The sequence below is a fragment of the Chelmon rostratus genome, chromosome 19 (genome assembly GCF_017976325.1).
Source record: "Chelmon rostratus isolate fCheRos1 chromosome 19, fCheRos1.pri, whole genome shotgun sequence".
NCBI classification, from domain to species: domain Eukaryota; kingdom Metazoa; phylum Chordata; class Actinopteri; order Chaetodontiformes; family Chaetodontidae; genus Chelmon; species Chelmon rostratus.
This window is the reverse complement of record NC_055676.1, coordinates 21,909,517-21,932,904: the sequence shown is the minus strand read 5'-3', so window position 1 is coordinate 21,932,904 and position 23,388 is coordinate 21,909,517. Positions and strand designations below refer to the sequence as shown.

The window sequence follows — 23,388 nt, the reverse complement described above, 5'->3', positions numbered from 1 at the left end:
AGTGTTGTTCTAGCAAAATAGTTGGTTGTGCCATGAAAGAAAGCTTGACAATGGCTTTCAACAAAAAGCAACATTTTTCCTTATCTTCATTACAGACGCTGCATAATGGTTAATCCTGTAATGCTTCCATTGTACTTTTTTTTCCCCTTATCTCTATATTATGCTTTGGCTTGGACAAATACAACTCTTGATGGATTAAGCCTAGGTCACCCAGGTTTAAACTTGTTTTATCTTTGTATTTATTTATTATATCTTTTAAACAGCCCCAGCGTGCTTTGTTCAACAGCTCTAAACTCAGTCTGGTTTTCCTTGATGGCAATACCTTTAAAAGCCCAATGAAATGTTATCTTTACTTCCTTAAGGTGATGTAATTCCCATTGAAAGGGGACACTGAGATCCTTAAGTGTGAGCCAGTGGATGTCTGTTCATGAGAAAAGGGCTGTTTGATTTCGTAAGAGGGTCCTCTAGAAGAGTTGGATTTCTTTAAAGAAAACAAATTATTAGTTGGACTTTTTGATCACGCTAAGTGCCGGTGAGGAAATGTATTGCGGTGATGGCTGCGACTGTAAGTGGGTTTGCCTAATGACACTTTGTACCACATAGAGCAGCTTTTTTTTTCATCTTTTTAAATATTCTTGCTTGTGTAAGCATATACGTGCACATTTCCCTATCCCAGCTTTAGCAAATCAAGCCCTGAAGTGATTCAGATGTTTCCTCTACAGTTGTGGTGAAAAGGAAAGAGAACTATGCTCGAGCAATGAGTGAGCAATGTGTAAACAATGAAGCTGTTGAGCGTGTGTGTAATGACAACACACTCATGTGACATTGCTGACAAGTTGCAGGTGATGGTGTTGACCAAACCTGTGGGAAAATGTTGTTAGGCAATGAGCCAGTGTGCACTGAGACAGTAGCAGTTTTCCCAGTGTGACTGTGCCAATTTGTGTTTTGAATGTAATATGTTGTAGCTGGGAGATGTTTTATTCAGTCCAGCGTTTCAATAAGTTAACACAAGTATGATCTATTTAGGCTTTACACTAATATGGATTTGCCCTATAAAAGATTTGACAGGGTTTTTTTTGTTGTTGTGAGACTAACCTTTAAATTCCCCTGGGACACATCAGGTTCTGACCACAATGGGGCCGTGATTTCTCCAGAAGCACCACAGTGCATTTCAGAAGCGGCTCTCCGCTCTGCTCCGCTTAGAGTACGCGGCTAGTCTGTTTTTGATGTTTTTGATGTATCAAGCTCCTTGTGTGGTTTGAAGCCACGTGGAACAAAACTGCATGGCAGCCAGAACAAAATGTCGCCATGCCCGGTGAAATCTCCACGTAATGCTTTGCCCGCATGTATTTTTTGAAACGGGGTTGTCCTCCTTCCCTCTGAAAAAAACGTTCAACCCCTTTTCAGTAAACCTCCATCACAACAGCAGAAATATGTATTTGGACCCGTACTGAGATTTCATGTTAAAGCCTTTATCTGTGTTACCTGTGATGTGCCAAAGTTATCATGCAACCCTGCAGATTAATTGATAGTGAAAAAGACTGTAAGTTGCAGCTCGATACCTGATTTTTGCGCCTCTGTGCTGATGAGAAACCAAACTGGTTAGATTTTGGTGGCCAAAAGATCAAGGCCACAGTGACCTCGACTGGTGACTTGACTGGTTGGCGGAGCCACAAGGACATGAGGATAATAAAGGACACCAAAAGTCAGTGTAAGGTTGACTCCCATTGGCAATAACATTTTATATAAGCACACCACCACAAATAAATTCTCAGCATGTGGGAAGCAGTGCGTTATTGTAGAGATTGGGGACATGTGTGCTCTACTGGGAACAAACTGGTCCAATTGGTCCATGATGATGTTATCCTCAGATCATCCCCAGATTATGATCCGATGATATTCGCTGGAGGTCCACACAAGCAATTAATGTCAGTTACTTAAAGTTCTTCACATCAGTAGCCTCTGTGTTGTTGTTTTAAACTCCCCAGAAACATCTATTGTTTAATGGACCATAGAGGTGTTATCATCTCAGTGTGGAGGCTAAAGATAAGCCTGAGTGTCCTGAGCCTAGAGCGGTAACGTTGCTCATCCATGTAGGCATGCATTTTGCTTTAGAGGTTACCGAGGGGAAGAAAGCCCACCCGTTCCATTTCTGGTGTTTGTCACATCTCTTCCAGCTTGGCTACAACAGAGAGGAGGTAAAAATGGTGTTGGCTTTTCCTACCAACTTCTGTCACAGCTCTCCACTCTACACACAGTTTCAGTGTTTGAACTGGTGCGACATCTTTGTTCAAGCTATTAGCAAAATGCAGTGTTTATGCATGTGCACGAACTGGTTTCGGCTGGAGATCTCTGTGTAATGTTTTCCCTTGTGCCTTTCCATGGGTTTTCCTCGATCCTGCTGAATCCTTGCCGAGGGTATTGATAGGGGAAGTGTTTGGTTGCCAAGAAGGGCTTGTGCTACTCCTTAAAGCAGGTGAAAGCATGCAGCAGAGTGCAAAACAATGGATGATTCGATCGCAAGCAGTGGCTACAGTTTCGACATTGCAAGTGTGGTTATGTGACAAAGCAAGGTCATGAGATTAGTCAGCCACCTGAGGGAGATCATTTGTGACCAAACCTTTGTCATCCCCATGAAGAAGATCTGGGTGCACGATAGCAGTGTGTACATTTTTTGGTTTTTCTTTTCGTAAAGATAGTTGTTGCCAGGCCCCCACACAGGTGTTATGGCTGTGCATGTTCCTCTGTATGATTGAATGGGGTTAGGGGACTTTTTAGTGTCACAACAGTGGCACACTCTTCATTCGGGTAGATCACCATGGTAACTTAAACTGCACAGCTAACTTGATCTGGAGCAGGCTATATTCAGTCTAGGGATGTCCCGAGCTGATATTTATAATTTATAGCAACATTTCAGTCCCACTAACCTTACTCAAGCTGTATAAAAAGACCCCTCTGTACTGAATTTTGTCTGATATGACATATGAAAATATCTGATGTTTGAGGGTTATTGATTTATATGTATTTTATTAGCACACTTGTAGCAGGTGATTTTGATTTACAATCAGAGGATGCTCTGTGGGTCCGCAGCAGTGCTTAACCACCACTGTTTTTCATTATGATAAAAGACTCAAAGAAGTCCATGTTTATAGATTTTTTTTTCTTGGTCTGTTGGCCACTGGCTATTAAACCTTAATAAATAGCAGGTAATGTACATTAGTAACGGTAGCTATTAATATTGAATGAATAGCCCATCAAGTGCAATGAAGGCCTTTCAGCCAGCAGATGGATGGTCCATAACAAGTTTTGTGAGTCTATATTTTGACTCTGTATTTGTGGGAAAATATGAATTTGCATATTATTTGATATGCTGTTCTATCTGTTCTAATATACATCTGTGCATTCAGTTTCTCCCTAATGATTTCCCTGCCTCTGTGACCCAGTTAGGAGAAAAATCAGCCTCTGCCTCTGACAGTCTTGCTGTCTATCAGCAGATATGTTCATGAAGCGTAATCCTTCTTTAGTTTGGTGTCTACTGGCTGATTAAGACACCACATTGGAGCAAGCTGTGAACAGGCCCAAACTCATAACACTTGGGAAAAAATTAAAATGAACAAAAAAACATGACATATATGTACAAGAACTTATGTAATGTAAGAATTTTGAAAGAGTTCAAATTGCCAAAGAGGAAAGAAAAGTTCTACGTAGAAGTAAACACTGCAAGAAACGTCTGTTGCAATATCAGCTACAGATAAGCGTCATATCTCTGCAATAAGCTGCCTTCATACTGCATAGCCTGATTTTATGTGCTGTAGGCTGGGCAATGCATTGTATTCAGGCTGTCGACAAATGATAAGCTGCCTGGACCCAACTTTGTATTAGGTTGGGCAACAGTACCTCAGCACAGTGCCAATACATCAGCATGTATTTTATATAACTTATAAACAAGACATGCAAAATTCATGACTGAAGAAAAGTGCAATATCCTGGGTGTGTGCAGTCATCCACTGCCAAGCATCCCCAACATAAGGAACGTGTCAAAAACAGGGATTTTTGCAAGGCAGCATGTTTAAAGAGGAGTAGAAACACTTGGTCAGAGCCACAGTATTTGTAGTAATATCAAATTTAATATATTTTATTGCCTGTGTTTATACTGTGGCTTATTTTTAGGCAAAATCTGTCCATGAAATTAGGTTTCTCACAAACTACAGTTTGCTAGTTCAAATATGTGATATTATCCCTGAGTTAGTGTATGTATACTGTTCAAAAATAAAATGAAAAGAATTTTTTGATCAGGTTTGGGACAGTGTTTTGGCTCAGTGCAGCCTAGCTCATTCATATTCATGTTCATTCATATTCACCGCAGAGGAACATGCAGCCAAGAAATCAGTTAGTTTATAAATATTTTGTGCTGTGCTGTTTCAATCTGAATCTGTATGTGGCATCTGATAGACTGTTTGTACATGTTTCATAGCGCGATGGAGAAGGCCAGGGTTAACAAAAACAATTGATAACTGGTTTCATGAGGCAGGTTGCCCAGAATCGATATCCTGGTATGTTGGAGTGATGAGGAGACACAGCATCTGCTCTTTATTCATATCTGGTTATGTTTACTGATTACAGTCAACATCCAGTTCAAGTGCAGCTCATGCATATAAGTGACTGCTTGTGATCAGATATTGTTCCCTGCTCTACATTGAAATTAGCATTTACATCACCTCCATTTCCACCTCCCATCCTCAAAGTCAAAGCAATGGGCATCAATTCTTGCCTCCCCCGCTGACATTCCCCAGTGGAAATGATACCGTTTGTCTTGTTTACAATCCATGTACAGGGATCCATAATGTTAATGTTGCTCAAGGAGATTGTGGTTTGTTGTTGCTGCTTGTGTGACAGTCAATAACAGCATTGGCACAAAAATGCCATTTACATCTGCTCACACACACAAAAATTAACTAAATGGCCCTCCAGTGCGGTCTATGATGTATTTGACCACATATGTGGATGCCTGCTTTGAGTCATTGCATCCACAGTGTCTTTTTGGTGGAATCACACTTGTTTTTTAGAGCTTTTAATTTGTAAAAGCCTCACACAACCTGTGTTTTATTGCAAAAAATACACAGCTCACTGTTGGCTAAGAATGGCAATGTAATTCCAATCTAAAAGCTGGTTTGTTTGCACAGGCAAAGTGGTGGTTTTAAAGAAGCTCCATGACTGGCCTTCAATTTCAGCACTGTGCTGCGATTTAAACGGGCTGAACAGGCACAGGCTGGTCAGCACCTTGTTCCCTGACCCTAATACACCACCGCCTGCCTGTGATGTCATGTGACAGATTGCAGTTTTAGTATCGCTCTGTGTTTACAACTGTTGACCGCTAGTGCTAAAGAACTTACAAGTCATGTCCGTTCCCGCCTGATTGGCGAGTATCATCTTTCAGTGCTGATGTCATTAAAACGAACACACCTTATAACTGCAGTGAGTGTACTAGTCTTTGTGTATCTGACAGCAGTCTGAGCACAAGCCAAATTAGATTTTAGTTTACAGTGTTCTGCAGAGTCTGTTAGCAGAGCAGAGGAACAGCCTGGACAGAAAGAACAGAGAAACTGGAATTATCAATACTCAATTAGCTCGCTAATGAAAAAGAATGACATTATTACCATAGCAAACAAAACAAACAAGCAACTCTATTACTTGTCCCCTTCTCAGTAATTGGCTGCATAAAGAACAGAAGCCCTGCTTTTTTTGTTTTTTGTAAAGTTTGACGAGAAAGGCCCGTTAAATTTTTTATGATCACTGTTATGGTTAGGGGTTATGTTGGGTAATTTTATGTCTAATGTCTCCACCCTCCAGAACATACACATGTCTGAGTTTTATTAGGAAGTCTTTAAGGTGCCTTTTGCAGCTTGAAGGTCCATTTATAAAAAAACAGTAAGTTTAAGGTAGAATAGCTTGAGCTATTTAAAAAAAAAACTACAACAAACTCCTGGTTGCTGTTTGTTTACCAAACATACAAACATGTTGGTTATTATTTGTACCTTTAAAAAAATCATAGTAAATTTAGATTTAAGGTTTTTAGCATCCTCTCTTAAAATTGTCACCCATTGAATTAAAGTTTACAGAGAAATGCTGGATGCACACTGTCAGATTGCATTAATACACAAAGTAAAAGCAATGTATCAGCTACACTTTTTAAATAATGTTTAATTTATGAGCACACAATTTCCTGATGCAGCATAAACCTTATTGTGCACAGGACGAAGTACTTCCTCATTGATGGAACTTATGTAAAGAAGGTGCAGGTGATTTCCTTCACAGTGTGGCTGCAGTGCTGATGGGGGCTGTCTGAGCTGCAAGTAGCTGCAAGAGGAGGCTGTTGGTGTAGCTGCAGTCCCTCAACACCACCCCCAGTTTAAAAATTGACGCTTCCATTGCTTTATTCTAGTGTGTGACGGAGGGAACTTTTGTTTGGCAAGGTTCGGTATCCCAAATAGATGAGACGAGGATAAAGGCGCCCAAGAGGAAGTGGAGCAGAAACTAATGAGTGTCACTGCAATCCAATGTGTTAGCTGCTGATTGGGAGACACTATGAATAAGTCAGAATTTCTCTTTCTCCTCCCCTCATTTTTTGCCTCTTCTCCCCTCCCTCCCTCTTTCCTGCTCTGTAGCTCCATTGTGCTCGACGAGGATAGTGGAGGGATGATCCTATCTTTTAGCTGGCTCAGTTTGTCTCAGATCAGCTGGCGAGGCTAATGCTTTACCAGACATGCACAGACAATATACTCTTGTGTTGTGCTCTGACAAATTTCTGGGCTGAGTCTTGTTCAGGTTCTTGTTTTTTAAGCGAGCTGGATTACCTTTATAAACAGACAGGTTTCACTTAAACTAGAACATTTTCTCTGTGCGGTACAATCTCTGTTGCACCGATGCTTTAGCAGTGCAGTCCTGAACCGCTTTTGTTTCTCTCTGTGCCTCTTGTGTGTCCTCATGCAGGACTAACTTGGCACACAGGAGGAGCCTGGCTATTTCAGTACATATTCATTATATTAATAAATTCCACCTCCATTCAACAGCCCTCTGTAGTTACTGAAGTATTTGCTGACAAGTCAAATTTTTTGTCAAACTTTAGCTTCCACAGTTGCAAAGCATAATTTAACATGATGAGAGGCAAAGCGGCTCTTTTGACCTAAATTTGACAGATAATTAACATGTACCATGGAACATGTGAGCAAAGATCTCACAGGAGCTTAATCTAATCCCATTATTTGTTTTGGATTTTGGCAGTTTTCCACCATCACTCACAAGGGATTAGGTAAATGATCAATTCAGCAACACTGTATGTATTGCAAGAGACTGGCGGTGTAACAGTACACAAAATTCACAGTTCAGTATGTACCTTAATTTTGGGATCACAGTTTGGTATGTTTTCGGTACAGCAGGGAAACGTAGAAATGTAGAAAATAATTATCTTTGTCACTCATTTTAAAAACTGTAAACATTCAGCAGTTCCTCATCAGCCACAATTCTGACTGTAACACTCAAAGCACTCAAATGCATAGCACAAATGTCAGTCACACTTTGTCAAAACTAACCTGCTGATAATTGCTGAACAAGTGGAGCTTGTACTCGTTTACACATGGCAGACATAACAGGCAGAGTGAAACGCACATGTGAATGCACATTGTAGCCAGGCTCAATCACCAAATGCTTAACTTCTATATTCTTTTTGCCGGAATATCGTTGAGTATCCGCAGAGATAAACTGTCCCTCAGCATTAGTTATTGCTTTGGTCCAAATCTGCCTTGAGAGGATGCCTGAATGAATAGTCTGTTTCTGTCTCGTTCTCCTAAACTACACATCCGAATGATCAGCTCTGGTCTTTTATTTTGGTGTGCCATTCGGATGACAGTGGCACTACATGAGCTTGGCTAACAAGGCTAAGCGGACTAGCATGCTGCAGCTGATAGAAAGCAACTGGTGCACTGCCAAAACTTTCCATGTAAATTCCAGACTTTTTTTTTTTCTGGGTATACCAAACCAAAGAAGTAGCATACTGAATTGAACATCTTGTGCCGAACGGTTCGGGATGAATACATATATCATTACACCCCCTACAAGAGACTAGGTAGTCATTGTTACGACACTGGCACCAATACGAAGTTCTCTTTGGAACTTATTGTGCTGTGTTATGGCTGTTTTACATTTCAATAATGTCAGAAATGTACCATTTTTTGTGTTTGTTATTATCTGAAAATTCCTGTGAAGCAGAAGATATCCCATAATCCCCTGAATTAGTTTGATCACCAGTTTTCTGTTCAGTGTTCAATGCACAGTGACATGGTAGTTTAGTGCTGCAGGTTACCGTTTCATGCACAGCTCTGTTTCTTACTGATGAAGGGAGAGGGGCTATGACGGCTGCCATAAGACACTATCAAAGATGCACTGTAAGGGTTACAATCTATGAAACGGTTGGAGAATTGTTGATGTCTGTACTGTTCGTTTTATGCTCTGCTGCTTAAGTTGTCTTCTGTCTTTGTCTTTTTTCATTAGATAAGCAAATTGTTGCTGTTGGATCTATCATCTGCCATCCACTGGGATCCAGGCGCTTGAGTCCTAAATGACAAGGTATGCAAGGCAGCCCAATCATGTGGTGCAGTTTCCTATTGCTATTTATTCCTCTACTTATGCACTCAGTAACTCTGCCATGCAGGTTACAGATATTGATGTTACTTTGAGGTAGCCTGTTTTGTTTTCAGCAGTTCAGTGACACGTTAAATACGTCAGCTAAAGGCTGAATCTGTAGCGAAGTGTTTTTTGGATTTAGATTTAAATGTCTGTCTCTTGACGTAAACATGTCTCCACGAACATCTCATTTGTGATGCGTGTCAAACGTTAGTCCAACTATAACAAGAAACAACAAGAGGGCCCCACCCTGTTCTCCTGTAGGCCAAGATACACAATACACCTGCCAAACGAGCTCTGCGTGCAATCAGCATCCGATTTGTCTTAAAAAGGTAAAAAGAAATTCTATTGTAGCGCCATAGTTATTTCAGACCTCACTGACAATGGAATAGAATATAGTTAAGAAGTCAAGGGCTCCCATTAGATGGTGATTTTACACAAAATGACTGCATGATCCCCACTTCTTTGTTAACACTGATAAACATAGGATCATTTTTTTTACTGAATGCTGTGTAGAAATTGCCACTCATTAGATCAAAAGCCTTTAAGGTATATGTTACACCACCAATTAACCACCACCAATTATAATCCTCTAATAAAGCCTTAGGAACCCTGAATTTAAACTTTAAAGTTGTCATTTTATGACCAAGGAGGCAAAGCAGGAAAATTCCTTGCATGGTGTATTAAGACCCTTCAAATCAAATGCCTGTATATGAAATTTACAGTACTAAAGGGGACATTAGACTGACTCCAAAAGAAATAAATTATACCATTTAAAAATGTTCATTCGCTGGATGTTGTCAGTGTGTATGTATTGCAAAGTAATGAAAAAAGATTAGAAAGTAAAATAGCTGCTGATATGGCTGTATTGCACAACTAATACACAGTTCAAAGCAGGATACACTCTTTTTACATTTGTCCATTGAGGCTTCTGAAATACTGCCCCAGCAAAGATCATCATGTCATATGTACAGGCTGCCTGAAGGCCTGCAGTTTGGATGAAAAGGACAAACCTTTCAAAAAGTCCCTTCAGTGTGCTGATTGTTGTTCTGCCATGTTGACTACACAACAAACCAAGACAAACAAAGCCTCAGTTCTGACCCTCCAGAGAGCTCATGTTAACTGTGAATATGATGAGTAGGATTAGATTTTAACAACAAAGATGATACAGATGCCTGGTGAAGAGATTTGTGGTCACTTTCACCGTCACATTCTTTGTCTCTGCTTGGTTTAGCACAATATGTCATTGTGTTAGGATAACTCGATTATTAGATTTTTCTAATCTGGCCTGTGTGTTGAAAACATTGATTACACATTTCTAGACGTTTAGACAGACATTTGTCTTGAGGACACTGTGGATGCACGTCTTGTGACCCAAATAGTGACAACCGGATGACAGGATGCTTTGTTCCTTAGCTTTGCTGACAGGAAACAAAGATGGAGGATTTTTAAAGTGCAACATTTCTACATCTACTTGTTTGACCACTTTGCTTTTCCAGTAACTCGAAGCCACTCAGTTTGCACAACTTTCACACTGCTATGGGCTTTGCATCAATCCGCATTTGCTACCTGGATCCAAACCAAGGTCATCATACTACTCTATAATTTCCACAATATGCTTCTGTGCAAAATATGGAAGTCTTTTTCAAAAATCAACATCAAATTGCTAAATGCTCTGCTAGATGATGATGTTAGGGCTACAGTATATATGCACACTTTCAGCACTGTGATCAATACATGGCTGTCAGTTTGAGGACTGATGCAAGTCCACCATTCATTCACACATTAGCAGTGGTTATTGGCTGCTTTTTAAATCAGTGAGTAGTGGTGCATCTACCAGTTTCTGTTATTGTATGTGGTGTATGAAGGTGAAAATCTGTAATTTGTGCCATCTTAAGCTGTTTTAGAGGAGCTCTGTTTTGTCTTTCAAGGCCAGTTTGAACGTGTACAGGACTGGTTAGCACTGGCACTGCTGCTGCATTGAAGATTTTCTTTTGAAGTTGAGATGACTCCCGTTCCGTCTTTTCATTCATCGAAATAAGTGTACTTTGGAATACGCCAGATCAATCTTACTGTTGCTTCAAACTGGGTTTCCAGCATTCACACTGGAGGTTGATATTTCATACTTTGGTTGCTCATACGAAGTGAGTAGTCGTTCTTAAAGAGGCTTAATTGGTAGAGCAGCCGTATCTAATGACAGACACTATCGGCAGATTGAATTAATTATCTTTCTGCATGTGATCTAATATCGTACCGGAACATCTAATTGATTATTCCGTACATACAGTTTCAGCTGACAGCGCTTTTGACTCTGACACAATTTTGCCTTTATTAGACCTGCAAAATTCTCTCGATGATGAGGGACAGCCCCTTATCTGGCTTTGCAAGACTAACATTGACAGCCTTGTAGCTCACTATCGCTCTGTAACGTTAAACCCGCAATAATTAATTTATTTTTTCCTCACGGGGCAGCAGAAACAAGTATACATATTACCAGCTTTTAAGTTGATATGTCAAACTTGTTACCACCTACTTGCTTATTAATACTTCTAGTACTTACAGACAAACATTGACATGCATTTGGAGTCATGTCTCTGATGCCCTATTGAATGTAAGCCCAACATGCATTCACCTGTAGCTCTGTTTTTGGTCTCTACCAACTCCTGAAGAAAATAAGCTGCTAAATGCTCCACTGTGATCACCAGCTAGTGGCTAGCTGTATCTGTCTGCTGTTTGGTGCTGAGCAGGTGGTGTACCGTCAGTGGGTTTGAAGAGCTTTTTTGCTGAAAAATTGCTGCCTGCTGCAGCCAAAAACAGAGCTGTGAGAGTGAACCAAAACAGTAAAGCTGTGGGCCGGACAGCTTAACAATGAGCTGAAACTCGCTATAAAGCTTCTTAAAAGCCTCTGGCGAAAATTCTCTGTAAGTTCATCACTATGGGCCTTTCACATTAGCTCATTGGCATTGTTATTGTAAATATTGATTGTAGCCACAAGAAACTAGCTAGCACACTGCGTCATGGGTAAGCTTGAGGAGTCCCTATATTTCCTCTGGAGGTGTGTGATTAGTCGGCCTGGTCTCCGTGTTGTCTTCAACATGTTTCCGATGCTGCGAGAGATCGTTGATTGCGAAGGCGACATTAAGCGATGATGATGAAAGACGTGTGATGCTCATTAATTTTCTTTCTCCTGAAACAAGACAAGCTGTGTAAATTGAAGTAGTTCACACTGGGCTCTGTGTTTACCTGATCGAGAGGACACGGTTCAGTGTGTTTTTAAATGTGAGAAAAATTGTCTATTAATTAAGCTTCCTTGATGCTCTCCTCAGTAGGTTGCGATTTATTTAGAGATTCATACAAAAAATATTTCTCAAATGATCAAGATCATGGACTTCTCTTGCCTATTTTTGAATGGATATATTCATATTTTTTATTTCACAATCTCATATCTATGCATGTTGTCCTTGATTTTATTTAAAAGATGTACACATGTGAAGACGAGTTAAACTTTAAACACTACTTTCTTTTTATCAAAGGGCTGTGCTCTTTGTTAGGTTATGTTTCAGATTGGGACAGACTGTACACTGTAGTTTGGCCCATCTCTTCATGTGATTTTTCATTGTTAACTGTTTCAAAACAGCATTTAATGAGCAAACTTTATGACTTTAACAAGGCATTAAGGGAATGTTATCCATTTCCATATTCTCCAGCAGGCTAACAAGGAAAATGCGGCAGTTGTCTGCATGGATACACGCCTCTGACCTAAATGCGTCTGACCTGGTTATTGAGACTTGGCAAACTGCATCTCACTCCCTCTGTCTTTCTCGCTCACATAGACAAACACACGAACAGACAGGCAACTGTGTCTGATACATAGACCTGGATCTCTCTTTACTGGGGAAGCATCATCTTTCAAAATTGGATATCACTGCTTTTAATGTCTAAAGCAATGTCCATTCATTCACAATACACAACTGTAATAAATGCATTTATAACGATTTGTTCATCTAATTAGCAAGCAAAGCAAATGTGAGATACTTACCTTCACTGTGTGATGTACATTTTATATTACTATTTCTTTTAAGTCTGGCTTACTAATTTTTTATCCTTTCTGCTTTTTCCATTCTTTGCCATCTGTGTGAGTAGCCTAGATCATGAGCAGATAGCCCTCCAGCTCCTCTTGAGCTCTGTGAGTTGGAAACGAGACAAGCAGCATTGGTCCGCAGCACTTGAACTCGCTGTAAATTCACATCCACACACTTAATTCACTGTAAACAGTGATCGACTGCTTCTCTCGTATGTCATAGCTCAAAATAAACGGTTGCGGTAAATAAGGTAACTTTGTGTATTCAAAGTGTCATGTGGGAGTGATCTAAGTGGAGAATGGAAGAGGTTCTCAACTCAGCACCAAACGCCAGGCACAATAAACACCATAAGACCTAATGTATGTATTACTGAGATTTTTGTGGCTGTCGCAGGCTGCACCATAGCAAAATGGTACTTGAAATAATCCAATTCAGATGAAATTTAAACAACACTGCATTAAGAAAATAGAGCCTGACTCACAGGTTTGCTATAATGTTTTGTATAATATCCATGGAGAGAGGAGTGTCAGTCGGTAAATGCTGTGACTGAAGGTTTTATACAGGCTTTTCTTCATCAAAATACTGTTTAAATGCAGTTTTCAACCAACAGGAACATTTTAAAAGCAATGGTGGACATGCCATCAAATTGGAGACTGTGTTTTGTTGTTGTTGTTTGTTTCCTGGCAGTCGATGTGAATGATATTAACAGCTGGCTGTTGTTTATTTGTACCGTATCATAGTTTACTCAGTTGTAAATATACGCATCATGACAGGAAGGAACTCCATTGTTTAAGCAGGTTGCAACGAGGCACTGTTGGCAGCTGCTTTACAATTAATAGAGTGGATTATGCTTAGTGCTGGATTTCGCTTGTGCTCAGATTTGGACCAGAAACTTTCAGTTGGCTCATTTTAATCAGCTGGTGTTACTGCACTGTCGCAATGATTGAATATGCTGTGATGGAAATCAAACTGAACATGTCTAGATCCTTTTTCAGTGGCCAAATCTTTGGTTAGTGCTTGGGCAGACCGAGGCAGCAACTCACTGCCTTTGTAGAATAATTGATTTGTTTAAACTTAATGTGCAGATCTACCCGAACGCTATGAAAAAATGCTCCACGCTATAACCCCTGTAGCTGTTGCAACATTGTTAGTAAGAGCTAATGTCATTGTTCAGGTCTCCTCTCTGCAGAAGTGACTCTCAAGGGTTCATATTTAACTGGATCTCATATTTAATTAAGAACTTACTGGCAGAAGGGATTTTTGAGCAGACTACTATTTATAACCAGCATGGCTCTCTCCTCCCTTAGCCTGGTTAGGTCTTAATGAGACAGAAACTGCTTTCCAAAAATCCTGACTTGCATTCTGAACGACGTCAGACCAAAGTGTTATTTGGATTGTATGAGGTTTCTTCAAAAAAAGGTCATTTAAATCACCATTTTGAGATGCTTTTTTTAAATCTATTTTGATGCCTTTAGGGAAAATCATCAGCCAAATAATTTTTATAAAATAAAAGCTAACCAGTTTAGGTTATGCAGTGTTTATGCAAGCAGTTGTGCAAACCATTCTAGCAGGTCAGCAAGAGACTTGTTCATTTTGTTGCAACTTTTTGCTGATCACATATGATTTCAAAACAGATGACTTTGCTTTGGGTTTGCAGCACTCTGTTTCATAATGGCCTCTCAAATACTGATACCATTGCAGAAATAGGACATCAAGGGAAAAGATACCTGTAGAGAGGGGGAAAGAGGAGCAAAGTGATGAGCCAGAGTGTTTGCTACAGAAGACTGTCAGCTCACAGTTGAAAAAGCAGCTAGTTGATTCGATAGCCCTGCACTCATTCAATCACCAAAGTCTAATATATGCACCCCCTTGTCAATAAGCAAGTGTTTCCTGGCTTTCACATAGAATACCAAGCAGGTGGAATGGTTTAATTAGCCTTACCCAGCATACGCTACACTATGCTGCACACATTGAGTGGAAATCAACTTTCCTCACAAAGCATCTGAACTGTAACCATTACCTGCTATAACACTGAGTTTTAAAAGAGACTTTCCTTCTTGGTGTTTCATAAGATGAGCCCACCTCTACGGGACACACATTTGCAAGAAATCATCTCCGCTACAAATATTGTGCTTCCTGGAATGGAAGTGAACCGTTTTTGTCTTTGCATTGACAAAGAAACTGATAGTTGACGTCGACTGAGTTGACTGTGCTGAGCTTGTCTCACAGGATACCCTGTTGCAGATCTCAGCAGAATTGTCGTCAGTCTTCATGTCACCAGGAAGTGGCTTTGTGAGACACATCAAGGTAGTTTATAAAAGGTTGCGGTTGTAGTTCTGATCGTGAAGCTCAGTATTTGCAGTATTTGGCCTGTAAATGGAGCATTTGGTCTTTTAAGAGAAAGAGGAGGCATGCATGCTGTTCAGCAGCCCCGATGACATTTAGAGCAGTGACGCATTGGTTCAGGTCAGTTGTCTATACAAATCACTACGGTGGCTGACAAGGGCGAGAGGTCCATTTCCATCAGGAGAAATGTGCTGCAGCTTCACAAGTGATGCCAATTCAAAAACACATACAAAAACGGAAACATGTTGCAGAACGCCAAAACAAATACATTAACAGCAAATGTGCTGCAGACACGAAAACAATGCAAAGCTTAAAACACACAAACTCTGTGGGACGTAAAGCAACAGAGTGATTAAATTTGGCCTTAGCGTGTGTCAAAAACCAAGCTGTTCCCCCAAGAGGCCTGGAGACCTTCTGTTGTGTTAACTGCATATGCAGCATTTTTCTGTTGGTTTTTGGGATTTGTGTGTTTAGACTTTGTTTGCTGTTAATGTATTTGTTTTGTCATTTTGTCATGTGTTTTTGTTTTGCCATTGTTTCTGAGGCTGCAGCATGTTTCTCCTAATGCAAGACCATTGCAGCATGTTTTCCCTCATCAGCCATCATAAATTATGGACAGTGATCTTAAATAGAGGAAACACAATGCAGAAAGTGTTGTTTCATTGTGCTATTCCATGCATCTGTTGTTGCCAGTAATCTGATCAATTACTGCTCGATGTTCAACGCCTGAGTTGGCTATGAGAATAGCCCTCAGTGATATTGTTAGATACAGGTCTAGGATGGAGAAGATTATGAATACAGGTATTCAAAACAGTAAAATGATCTGTCAATCATTCATAACTAAGCTACTCATCAGTCCATTCATTAAGACACACAGCACAATTGAGCTCTATCCTAATAAACTGCATGACGACACTTTTGGTCATCCATAGGTCAGATGACTTTGTGCACTATACCATCTCACTTATTTTACATTATTTTTGTTTAATGCAACTTATTAATCAATTTATTATGCCAGTCTTGCCTTGGTTAGACAGTGCAGTGCCAGGGTTGCTCTGCATATTTTCTACGTAGTGACATTTCGATACTTAGTGAATTGCAGAACAGACTGTTACCAGCTTGCACGAAAGGTCAGAAGATAAACAAGCTTATTAATCCCCTTGTTGCATGGTAGAGAGGACATAACCTTTGGAGGTGGACTCCTTTATTCCTAGTCTATGTCGGTCTCCGGGGGATCGATGACATCTCTATAACCTCAGAGCTGTGAAGGCCTGAACAAATGAGGTGAAAATAAGACTGCATTCATTTGCCCCAGGCCCATCTGTGTCTAAAGAAATAATGTGGGAATTATTCATTAGGGTAATAATGATAGTCATCTCAAAGGGAATCGAAATGAAGAGCCCTGGATTCAGAATATTTGAAATCCTCTGCACTGTGAGCCAGGCCGAGTGTGCAGAGAGTAAAAGAGAAGATAAAATGTGTCCCATTACAACTCAAGTTGGTTTCAATTAGATATGATGGCTAAATGAAGGGTTCATATGAGTATGTACAAGCTCCATTTCACTAGATGAGACTATTTTCAGTCAGCTGCGCAGCTTTTTTTAATAACCTGTTTTAAAATCAGAAGGCCCTTTTTATGCGCCATTCAGTAGGGATGCACTGATCTGACTTTTTCAATCCAGATAAGCATATCAGGACTACTGGCCCATACCGAGTGCCGATCCGATGCCAGTGTTGAATTAATAAGCTGTATGCCTCACTGTGGCTTTTCTAATTTTGAAAATGTTAGAAATAAATACAAAAATATAATGGTACTGAATTGTTATTTATTAAAATAGTGGCATCTGATACCTGATCCAGCTATTTCAGAACTATAAACGGGATTGGGTTTTTTGGCCAAGTATGTGTGCACTTCACAAGAATTTTACTCTTAACATTGAATTCAATATACTTGCACAGGAAAAAAGTGTCTGTATTTGATGCAGTATTGGAATGATATCAGTATTGGTGCATCTTTGCCGTACCACTAGCCTTCAACATAAGCATTCATCTAAGTGCATCATATTTGTATATTTCTTACATATATTTGCTTAACCCATTTTGTTGTAGTGTCGTTTTCGTTAAAGGTAAACCTTTCAGGTCTTTATTAGTATTTAAAATTAACCAGTAAATCATTCTTAATCAATACAAAATGTAATTAAGAGGCGAAAAGCTACCGAAGACACTTATTTTAATTTGGACTTCTAGAGTTGATTTCACCAAGGACAATGCTTGGAATTAAACGATTAAGGCATTTGCAGTATTATTTGATCGTTTGTGAGACAAACACAAAGCCACCCTTGCTCCAACACACGTGTTAGCATTCTAACCGTATAGCCAAGTGTTTATGGTCAGTGCTGGGTATTGAATACTGCTTGAATTCTTCTTTCAAGCATCTTTCTGTACTTTATGATCTGCTCGTGGTTTAATGCATTGACTTTCATGATGCTGCACAGAAAAACAACAGCTGATTGTCCCAAAGATAAAGAAACAAAACAGCATTTTTCATTTTTTCTAGAGCCTCAGCTTGTGTAGTACACATATGTATGAGGCACAGTGGCCTTTTGATGCAACAAGATAGTTTTGTCCTACATTTTCAAAGCGATGAATTGCAAAGCCTTTACTCCAACATATTCTGATATAGAGGAATTTGTGTAGGCTACATGTGAATATTCAAATGGATGCAAGTCTCTCTGTAATGGCGAGTTCAGTCTACCAGAACCAGTGTGTTCAGAGTAGAAAATTGGGAAGATGCTGTAAAAGGCACTTTGTCTTTGTCACGGCTCAGATTACTTACCCTCATTTCACCGCGAATTCAAAGAAAACAATCATGGTTTTGTTTTCTAGAGTCATGCAAGACCACTGAGACCTAAGAACACTGGTGAGAACCAAAACCAGGGGGAGAGCAAAACTGGAACTTCAGGTTCCACTGAGCTGCAGATACTGACAACAGGGTTGTCTTTCTACCTATTTCAGCTGTAATTCCAGCCATCGTTTCCCTTTGCTTAGTTTTTGTACACATGTATTGGCTCCTATGTTTAGTTCTCAAAGCCCACTGTGGGGAGGATGCCAGCATGTTGGCTGCCAGCAGTGATAAAATGAGAAAGAAGGAGTAGATGTGCATCTGAGCTGTTCTTGGGACTGCCTGTTTTGAGAGTATGGAGCATGGAGACATGGCTCTGTGTGCATTAGTCAGTTGCTGAACTGTTGTCCCCTTTACTCAATATCCCTCTGCATTATTGAGAAGCAGCAGTTCTCCTGTTGTGCCAGCTGGAGTTGAATGTGATGCTGTTAATGAGGTGCCCAGAGGAAAGACCTCGCTAGGGACTGAGTTGAACACTGCTCTTCAGTATAGAGATGTTCCCAGCCTTTCACCTGACTACACAAACATTTTTGTTAGCTGTACTTGAAACATGTGATATATTACAGTTTGGGGATGATATAACAAATTGAAAAGAGAGTTTTAGAGGCAATAGACATTATAGATTTTTCATATGTTACATATCAGCTCTCAATTAGAAATAAGGCTGTAATTATCAGACATTTATTGTATATCTCCTGTGCTTATTCATTCATCACTGTTACTGGTTTGCAAGCACTCGGTGTACGTTTTGAGAATGAGGAAAAAAGAGTTCACCATCAGTGGAAACCCGATAAAGATACTTAAGTTTGCAGATCCAAAGTTGCATTTGACAGCAGTGTGGTATCTTATTCTGGTGTGCACTGTGGTGTGAAATATACTTGAATTGAAGTTAGGGTTGTGTAACTTTTGATCATGTATTAACCAAGAAATTGATTACGGTGTGAATCCAACTTGGATGCACAGAGCAATTACACTTTTCTTTCTGCACTGGTTTTTGATTTGTCAGTGGGTGATAAAAGGGATGTTCCTGTAAAGGATATGATTTAATTTGAGAGAGTTAAAGCTGGTTTGTAGAAAGGTCGAGAGAACAAGCCCACAGCCCACTGGCGCTCCGCCCTGCTTTGAGGAAGTGACTTTTTCTTTCCTCTTCCTTCAGACAGAGGCAATTCAAGTGTATCCCGCAGGCTCTGCAGGCTGTTATGTGTTTTTTCTCCCTCTGCATTGTTTAGTTGCCATAACCTCCAATATAAAACTTCAGCTGTGGCCCGGCAATCCTGTAACAGTCCACTGCAATCTGGATCAAAAGCTCCTTTCATAAGGCAAGAGCTAGCCCGTACTAATCACATTCTGCCATATCAACCAGACGAGTACTATTTGCTATAAATAACACAAGCTGCTTGCTACTGTCAAATGCTGCACTTTCATTTCCGCTCAACCCATTACACACACAAACATACATAAGTACACAGACCTCAACATGAACACCAACAATACCTGCCAGGCCTGTTTTGAATGTCTGCATGCTTATATTAAATACATCCTTCAGCTCCTTTTTTACCTTTATTATGTCATGTCTTCACAAAGCTCCACTGGCTGGTTTAGGCTTGGGACAACCCAGTGAGGGAGACTAGACATTAATTGGAATTGGTGTCTTTGAAGCAGAGACACATTAGAAACTACTAATTAGTTTCCAACACATTCGACTGGATAAGCTAGAAGTAGGCCAGTGAGTGCTAGTTGGCCATTGTGGAAGGCACTCAGTGACCTTTGGGAAACACACACAGACATCTCACTCTCTATCAGCCTCTTTCAGAGTGTACTTTCATTCACTTTGCTTTGTAGGGCCCTCTGTACAGCCCTTCAGTAGTTTATCAATCAATGCTTTTCTACATAAGCAGTTGAGCAAGCTCAGCTGTGTGTTTTGTGTATGACTTCAGGGGTCGGAGAGCTGATCTTACCCTTGACCGTAGTCTCTATAGCAACAGCACTGACCCAGGAGGCACTTAAGTTACAGGGAGAGGGGTTGTGACAGGGAAGTGGTTTCCTGGCTCTGACTGGGAGAATAAAGTGGGAAACTGTGACTGGCCTGCCCTCCAGACTATTTCTTTCTCTGTTGCACAGAGGAAGCCACAAAGATCATTGCCAGGCTGCAGAGTCACATGTCCGCCATTCACACATGCCCACACATTTTGAAATTTGTGAATAAATACAGCTAGTGTTTTTTAAGGCTTTAACAATTTCACTGCTGACAATCAGGCTGAGCTCTTGCTCGCACACTGATTTAAGTAAATGTGCTGCTTAAAAAATGTAGGCTAAGAAAGAAAATCTCAACCAAGAGCTTAACATGTCTGGAAATCTCTGTTGCATGTGTTGAACTTTCTTAGTTCAAAAGTCAGAAGCTCTTGATGGATGGATGATCATTCCAGTCACATGTAGGTCAGTGGATAAGCCTATCTATGTTGTAGGCAGTGAAGTTCTCATTAGTGTGCTGCCTTCCAGATTACTCTTGGGGGGCTTCAGCTAGCTAGGAAGCCAGCCTAGCAGAGCCACAGTTATCCAGCCCATTTCACTTTCTCTGGACTTTCCTTGAGGGGAAACTTTCTTGTAGAAGAAGAAAAAACACATTAATGGCACAAAAGAGTGACCAATACTGTCTAAAAGTAAATAGGAGATGAATGAGCAGCAACATTGGAGCAATGCTTCACTGTACCAACAGCCTATGGAAGAAAAGATGTGTAGCAGTGGATAAACTTACACCTTAACATTTGTATTATGCAAATGTAGCAGGGATTATGTGTGGTTTCGAAAATAATGTGTACATGTGTATCTGTTGATTTGTTTGCTGGTTACCACAAACACCTGGCTTAGTGACAGCAGCTGAACTTCCTCCTGTAAATGTTGTTTATTTTGAAGGACTATAGCCTCAATTTGGCAAAGTACCTGACTCACAGTTATCATTCAAGGTCCCCTGTTGTTTACCAGTTATCTTACTTGGCATGTTGACAACATTGTGCAACATAGTTTTGTTTTCTAAAGGATAAGGATGGCAATATTCCATGTTTTTGTACTTGTCAGTTAAGCCCCTGAAAGAACAAAAAAACAGCAGTGTATGTTAGCTTCGCTTCAGTACTTTCTGACTTATCTGACCTGTCTGTGGCTCATAACCCTGAGCCTGTTTGTCTCTACAGAAGACATGCATTTTTAAAATGATTTACAAATATATGTATTTTTTGTATGTTTTTATTAAAGAAAGAGTGAAATAACTTCCTAAACTTGTTGGAGACTATGTTCGGTATTGGACTGATACATATTTGGTGCTCTAGTGAGTTTTTTTTTTTTTTTTTTAACAGCGCTGGGAAGGTTTGCATGGGATTGACTCAAATTAACTACCCATAGCTCATAGTATTGTGTTCATGGGTGTCAATCAAGGCAGTGTGGTGGCTCATTGATGTATTTTTAATAGTTTTTGAACAATGGAGCTCTATGGGACAGAGGAAAGATCTGATTTCAAGCAGGAAATCAGATTTTGGATCCATAGACGGTACAGTTAGTAGGATCAGTCCAGTGCTCGTATGGGTCTTTGTACAGGATTTGTGGACATTTATAGAAAAATATGTATCACCAGACATTATTTCTATACTATCAATACTGGTTTATGACCAAATACCTACAAAACGTTGTGCTAATTGCAAATATGAGTATGCTAACATGCTGAACAAAGATGGTAAATATATAACTGCTAAACATTAGCTTTGCTAGCATAGCTGTTGAAAGCATGCAAGCATGCTTAAACCCTGTAAGTAAGTGCAGTCTCACAGAAACTTGGTCTTTTGTAATCGAGCCAACATTCTGTTTTTCTGGTCATTAAACATTATTAGATGGAGTCATGAAGAACACATCCTTAAGGTGTGAGATTAAATTCTTTTACCAGCTTTAACATGTTCAGCACATCCAGTCTTCCATTGATTTGTTCTTGCTACTTTCCTGTACTTTAAACCATGTACTGTACATCTCTGCTCACACCTTTTGTCATCACACATTATCTGTTCTTGCCTTCTTGATTGCTTTTTCTTGCACAACTCAGAACAACCTACAACACCCCCCTTTTCTCTGTTAACCCATATCACACTCTTCTTCCAGTCCTCCCTCTCCTCCCACTCTGGATAGCATGCGTCATCCATGAGCTCAGTGCTTGTTACTTGGGGTGAATGGAGCCAAGCCCTTTGTCATCCCCTCTGCTGATAGACCAGACTACTCAGTAAGAGTATTTATACATGAGCTGCCTGCTGCCCTAGCAAAGAGTGCGTGGGAGGCTGACAGTCTTTTGGTTGTACATACCTCATGTGAGTGGGGGCGTGTGCACACATTTTTAATGGGTTAGAGATTGAGGGTTGGCTGACCGGTCCTCCTTTGAGTCAACTTTGGACAGTTTCCTTTAAGAAACCTTCATTATTATGAATCATATATATCTTTTGAAATTATTATGATTTTTTTCTAGTATCATTCAAGTAATTCCATGGTGGTCTATTATGTCATATATTGAGTAGCTCCAAAAACAGTCACACCTACTTTCCAGAAAAAACATTTCTGCACACACATGCAAAAATGTGTACATCTCCTAAAAAAAACAGTGGCTTGCATTATAGCTAACTAAATTTCCTTGTAGCAAGCTCTAGCACAAATATGTGCTCACACCCTCACATAGTCTGCACTGACAGTGTAGGTCAAGGCTATCACAATTTTGCAGCTCAGTTAGACAGTCAGGATACGCAGTGAGTGAAGCACTCAGAGATTATGTGCTGTGGCTGCTCTCAGATTAAGACGAGGGGGAGGAAAAGTCACATTCTCTACATGCTCCAAGGAACAAAGCCTCTTTTGACCAGAACACATTCCATATTGCATACTGTAGTGAATTTGGTGTCTGCGTTGACCTGAGACTCGAGCTATAAAGATTATACATACAGTACATCCCTTAGCAAGTTAAAGGACAAGTTTGCAACTCGCTCCCCTCCATCCCTTAAGCTCCCAACCAGATTGAAAGCTGAAAAGATTTTCGGGCTTTTATGTCTCTTTATTTTGCAGTAAAAGAGAGTTTTGGATAAAACTAGTCAAGGACGAGGATTTCCAAAATCGTGACCAATTCGTGGCCCACTTTTTTTGCATTTTATCCTCAGCTTCAACCCAGATGAGGATAAAGCATACCCACGACATGGAACATTTGTTTATTTTGCCTGCCTTTGGAAATTTCAGGAGTGGAAAACTACTTTTCCCCCACAAGACAAATAGAAATGTCAAACTAAAATTAAACGTTTTATGTCTGTGCTTCTCTGGGGTGTAAGTTCTTTTTGGTGGAACCTTTAAAAGGGAAGTGCAATTCAT

General features: G+C 40.1%; 1 protein-coding gene across 3 annotated transcripts in view; it reads left to right on the top strand.

The window, feature by feature from the left end:
- erbin (erbb2 interacting protein) overlaps positions 1–23,388 on the top strand; it is a 53,540-nt gene that overhangs the window by 2,308 nt on the left and 27,844 nt on the right. For all 3 annotated transcript variants that reach the window (XM_041959688.1, XM_041959687.1, XM_041959686.1), the window contains exon 2: positions 8,548–8,622. The gene's annotated coding sequence lies outside the window, so the exon portion shown is untranslated. The remainder of the gene's footprint in view (positions 1–8,547; positions 8,623–23,388) is intronic.